Below are 6,000 nucleotides of genomic sequence, written 5' to 3'. Positions count from 1 at the left end.
TAGTCAAAACAGCCTGGTATTGGTACATAGACCAGTGGAACAGAATTGAGAACCCAGGTATAAATCCATTCACATATGAGCAGCTGATATTTGACAAAGGCCCAGTGTCACTTAATTGGGGAAAAGATAGTCTTTTTAACAAACGGTGCTGGCATAACTGGATATCCATTTGCAAAAAAATGAAACAGGACCCATATCTCACACGAAGCACAAAAACTAACTCCAAGTGGATCAAAGACCTAAACATAAAGACTAAAATGATAAAGATCATGGGAGAAAAAATAGGGACAACCTTAGAAGCCCTAATACAAGGCATAAACAGAATACAAAACATTACCAAAAATGATGAAGAGAAACCCGATAACTGGGAGCTCCTAAAAATCAAAGACCTATGCTCATCTAAAGACTTCACCAAAAGAGTAAAATGACCACCTACAGATTGGGAAGAATTTTCAGCTATGACATCTCCGACCAGCACCTGATCTCTAAAATCTATATGATTCTGTCAAAACTCAACCACGAAAAGACAAACAACCCAATCAAGAACTGGGGAAAGGATATGAACACACACTTCACTAAAGAAGATATTCAGGCAGCTAACAGATACATGAGAAAATGCTCTCGATCATCAGCCATTAGAGAAATGCAAATTCAAACCACGATGAGATTCCATCTCACTCCAACAAGGCTGGCATTAATCCAAAAAACACAAAATAGTAAATGTTGGAGAGGCTGCGGAGAGATTGGAACTCTTATACACTGCTGGTGGGAATGTAAAATGGTACAACCACTTTGGAAATCTATCTGGCGATATCTTAAACAGTTGGAAATAGAACTACCATAGAACCCAGAAATCCCACTCCTCGGAATATACCCTAGAGAAATAAGAGCCTTCACACAAACGGTTAAATGCACACCCATGTTTATTGCAGCTGTGTTTACAACAGCAAAAAGCTGGAAGCAACCAAGGTGTCCATCAACAGATGAATGGGTAAATAAATTGTGGTATATTCACACAATGGAATATTACGCATCGATAAAGAACAGTGACGAATCTATGAAACATTTCATAACATGGAGGAACCTGGAAGGCATTATGCTGAGCGAAATTAGTCAGAGGCAAAAGGACAAATATTGTTTAAGACCACTATTATAAGATCTTGAGAAATGGGAGTGGCACCTCTCACTCTTACCCCAAGTGACCGACTCACTATTTCCCCTAGTGACCCACTCACAAGATTTTTTGCATCCTTTCCCCATGACCTTATGCTCTGCAGATCTAGAGATCTTAGTTCCAAAGGGAAGAATGCCGCCACCTGGGTATGCATCACTGATTTCATTGAACTGGAAGCTAAGAATGCCACCTGGCCATGTTGGGCTCCTTATGCCACTGTATCAGCAGGGAAAGAAGGGAGTTACCATAGTGGCTGGTGTGATTGATCCTGATTACCATGAGGAAATTGGGTTGATTTTACAAAATAGAGGCAAACAAGAGTATATCTGGAATTGAGGGGATCCCAGAAAAAAAAAAATTTTTTTTTTTTTTCCTTAGGGCATCTCTTAGTACCACCATGCCTTGTGATTAAAGTCAATGGAGCAGAGGCAGGGTGACGATGGCAGAGTAGTCAGATGCTTCCCGTGATCCCTCTTACAACAAAGACCTGCAAAAACAAGTGAATTGATTATATATGGAAACGTAGGAGCCCTGAACATCAAAGACAAAGGTGAGGAATTGGACTGAGTGGCAGGCGGTGGGAGAGACGGTTCAGAAGTAATGAGGAGTTGCCAGTCCTGGCCTCGCCAGGACTGGCACCCCACAGGCTAGATTGGCTGGCATGTATGGTGAGGCAAGTGGTGGTTCTTGGGACCAGTTTTCCACACTGGGAGAGACCAAGTGGTGGGGAGTCTGCTCAAGCCTCCAGAACCAGTGGGAAATGCTGCTCCATCAGCGAAAGTTAAGTACAAACAGCTAAACCACCACGTGGATCAAAACTAAAACAAAAAGAGAATGCTCTTTATCTGCTTCCCTGCTCTGCTCTGGGTCCTGGTCAGGCTTCAGCATGTGCTGTGCTCCCTGGGCAGGAAGTAGGACCCATCACGTGCTCTGAGCCATTCTCCTCACTTTGGAGAGGGAACAAATTAACAAACGGGAAAAAAAATAATCTGCCAGCTCCTCTTCTCCAGGAATGCGGGGCAGGCACAGGCCCTTTGCCTAGGCACAGGCATAAGGGGACCATGGACTTTGTATGCCTTTCACCCCTGCATAGACCTGTGTGAGCCCATTTCAACAGCGTAGGCCATCATTAGCACAGTATAACAGGGTTTATACCCAAAGCCTATTTTCATGTGTATCTGCTATAAGGGGGAGTGGCAGATTTGTGACAGTTGACTCTGCCCTGCCCATTAAGCAGGGTCTTCACCTTCCCACATCAGGAGCCTGAGGACTGGTAGCTCCACCCACTCTACTGAGCTACCTGCAACAGGGGTCCAAGAATCAGTGGTGACTCCCAGCCATTACACCCAGCAGCACTGGGTGCCCACAAGCTGGCTGTAAAATCCACCTACCTATGTGCTCTAGGGAACAGGGACATGCCTTCCACATAGACACTTGGGCAGCAGTCAGCCTCTTGATCAGTGCATGACCCTCTACTGCAGCCAAATAACTATGCCTTCTCCAATCTAGGACTTCCCATCTACGACTGTAGGGCAGAGCCTACACTGCACACTTGGTGACCAGTGACCTGGACACCTGAGCAGAATCCTCACAAGAAAAGCAAATGGACTCCTGGGCTCACATACATAGTAACAGCTCTAGCCACCTGGAGACAGAATGTGAGAGTTTCAAAGGCACACAATAACCAAATTAGTTCCCAAGACCAGTCTACTTGGGCATAAAAAAAAAAAAAAAAAAAAGAAGCTAGGATACAAGAAGCAAACAATAAATAAATATAACAAATTATTGATGGCTCAGAGACAACAGTCACTATCAATCACATAAAGAGACAGAGACCATGATGGCTTCATCAAGCCACCAAAACAAAGACTCAAAAAATCTTCCAGAGGAAGATAACGTCTTGGACTTTGCAGAGGTAGAATTCAAAAGACTAATATACAGAACTCTTCAAGAGACCAGGAACGAGATCAGGCAAAACAGAGACCACACCACGGAACACAGAGACAAAGCAATAGGGGAACTCAAGATGTTTCTGCTAGAGCATAATGACAAATTTAACAGGCTGCAAGAATCCATAGACAGCAAATAGAAATCGAAGAAATTAACAATAAAATTTCAGAATTAGACAACTCAATAGATAGTCATAGGAACAGAATTGAGGCAATGGAAGTCAGAATTTGTGAGATTGAAGATGAAGCACTTGACACCAACTTATTTGAGGAAAATCAGATAAAAGAGTTAAAAAAAAATGAAGAAACCCTAAGAATTATGTGGGACTCTATTAAGAGGAATAAGCTATGAGGGATTGGAGAACCAGAACAGTGGGTGGATAAGAAGAAATACAGAGAGAATTGTTGAAGATTTGTTGGCAGAAAACTTCCTTGAAATTGTGAAAGATGAGAAGCCAAGATGCTCATTGAACCCCACACAAGGTAGATCCAGAAAGAGAGTCACCAAAACATATTATAATCAAACTTGCCAAAACCAAAGATAAAGAGAGAATATTAAAAGCGGCTATGCATAAATGAAAAGTCATTTACAAAAGAGAGTCGACTAAGCTCAGACTGCTCAGCAGGAACCAGGCAGGTAAGAAGGCACTGGAATGACATATATAAAGCCTTGAAGGAAGAACATTGCCAGCCAAGAATTATATATAGAGCCAAATTGTCTCTCAAATATGATGGTGAAATTAGGGCATTTCCAGATAAACAGAAGTTTAGGGAACTTGCAAAAACCAAACCAAAATTATGAGAAATGCTAAAGGGAGTCCTTCAGTTAGAAAATAACATCAGATAACAACCCAAGACTAGAACACAGAACAGATATCGACCCAGATAGGGAATTCACAAAAATAAATCAAAGCTAAAACACTGAAAATAGGGAAACAGAGATGTCAGTCAATATATAAAAGATGACAGCATAAAACAGAGGAACTAAAACATGCAGTCATAAATCTTCCGTATGGAGAGGATGTCAAGGCGATATAACGAAAGAAAAAATTTGTTTAAACTTAGGAAAATAGGGATAAATATTAAGGCAACCACAAAGGAAACTAACAATCCTGCACATCAAAAAAAACAAAAAACAAAACCACAGACTCAGCAAATACAAAATCAACAACAGTGAAAAAGGAAATACATAAAGAAAAACAATGCACCACAGAAAATTAAGTGGAACAAAGAAACTGTCAGCAATACACACACAAAAATACATCAAAATGACAGCACTAAAGTCATACCTGTCAATAATTACACTGAATGTAAATGGACTAAACGCACCAATGAAGAGACAGAGAGTGGCAGGATGGATAAAAAAAAGATCCATCTATTTGCTGCCTATTAAGAGACACACCTTAGACTTAAAGACACAAAAACTCAAAGGATGGAAAAAAATATATCAAGCAAATAACAATCAAAAAAGAGCAGGAGTGGCAATATTAATCTATGACAAAATAGACTTTAAAGCTAAATCCAACACAAAGGATAAGGAAGTACACTATATGATGATTAAGGGTCAATACACGAAGATGACATAATCATAATAAATATATATGCACCCAGTTACCGGGCTCCAAAATACATAAACTCTACCAGCATCGAAAACAGAAATAGCTCCACGATAATAGTAGGAGACTTCAACCCACCGCTTTCGGTGAAGGACAGAAGATCCAGAAAGAGGCTCTATAGAGTCACAGAAGATCTAAATGCCACAGTCAGTCAACTTGACCTCATAGACGTATGTGGAACACTCCACCCAACAGCAACCAAGTATACTTCCTTTTCTGACACACATGGAAAAGTTGCCAGAATACATCACATATTGGGCCACAAAGCAAGCCTTAACAGAATCCAAAACATGGAAGTACTACAAAGCATCTTTTCTGACCATAAAGCCATAGAAGTAGAAACCAGTAACAGGGCCGGCAGCTCTCTTTGGAGGGTTAAGATGGAAAGCTGAGACGTAGCCTGTCCAGAAGCCCAGGGTAGAATCAGTCACCCCTCTTCATGAATTGAATTGTGTCCCCCCAAAATGTGTCAACTTGGCTAGTCCATGATTCTCAGTATTGTGTGACTGTCCACCATTTTGTCATCTGAAGTGATTGTGTTGTAAATCCTACCTCTGTGATATTAATGAGGTGGGATTAGTGGAGTTATGTTAATGAGGCAGGGCTCAATCTAAAAGATTAGGTTGTGTTTTAAATCAGCCACTTTTGAGATATAAAAGAGAGAAGCAAGCAGAGAGACAGGGGGCCCTGATACCACCAAGAACCAAGAGCCAGGAGAATGGCGCATCCCTTGGACTTGGGGTCCCCGTGCTGAGAAGCTCCTAGAGCAGGGGAAGATTGATGACAAGGACCTTCCCCAGAGCTGACAGAGAGAGAAAGCCTTCCCCTGGAGGTGGCATCCCGAATACAGACTTCTAGCCTCCTAGACTGTGAGAAGAGAATAAGCCATCCACTTGTAAAATTTCTGTTATAGCAGCAGTAGATAACAAAGACATGCCTGTAGCAGTCAGGGTACAATCAGAAGAGAAAAAAGCACGCCAGGTTGTTTTTTGAAAGGAAGAATTTAATATAAATAATTTCTAATTAAACAAAACAAAAAACCTGTTGCCTTCGAGTCAATTCTGACCCATAGTCGGGCCCTATAGGGTAGAGTAGAACTGCCCCATAGGGTTTCCAATGAGTGCCTAGTGGATTTGAACTGCCGACCTTTTGGTTAGCAGCTGAACTGTTAACTGCTATGCCACCAGGGTTCCCAAATTAGGCAACTGAAAAGGCAAACTAGAATTTTATGTGGGAGTAGAAACTGCAGGAAGTAGCTACC

General features: G+C 41.6%; 1 long non-coding RNA gene across 2 annotated transcripts in view; it reads left to right on the top strand.

Annotated features, from left to right (window-relative positions):
* Positions 1-6,000, top strand: part of LOC104847334 (uncharacterized) — a 763,513-nt gene that overhangs the window by 879 nt on the left and 756,634 nt on the right. The window lies entirely within an intron of this gene.

Source organism: Loxodonta africana, chromosome 27 (genome assembly GCF_030014295.1).
Source record: "Loxodonta africana isolate mLoxAfr1 chromosome 27, mLoxAfr1.hap2, whole genome shotgun sequence".
NCBI classification, from domain to species: Eukaryota; Metazoa; Chordata; class Mammalia; order Proboscidea; family Elephantidae; genus Loxodonta; species Loxodonta africana.
This window is presented reverse-complemented; position numbering and strand designations above follow the sequence as displayed.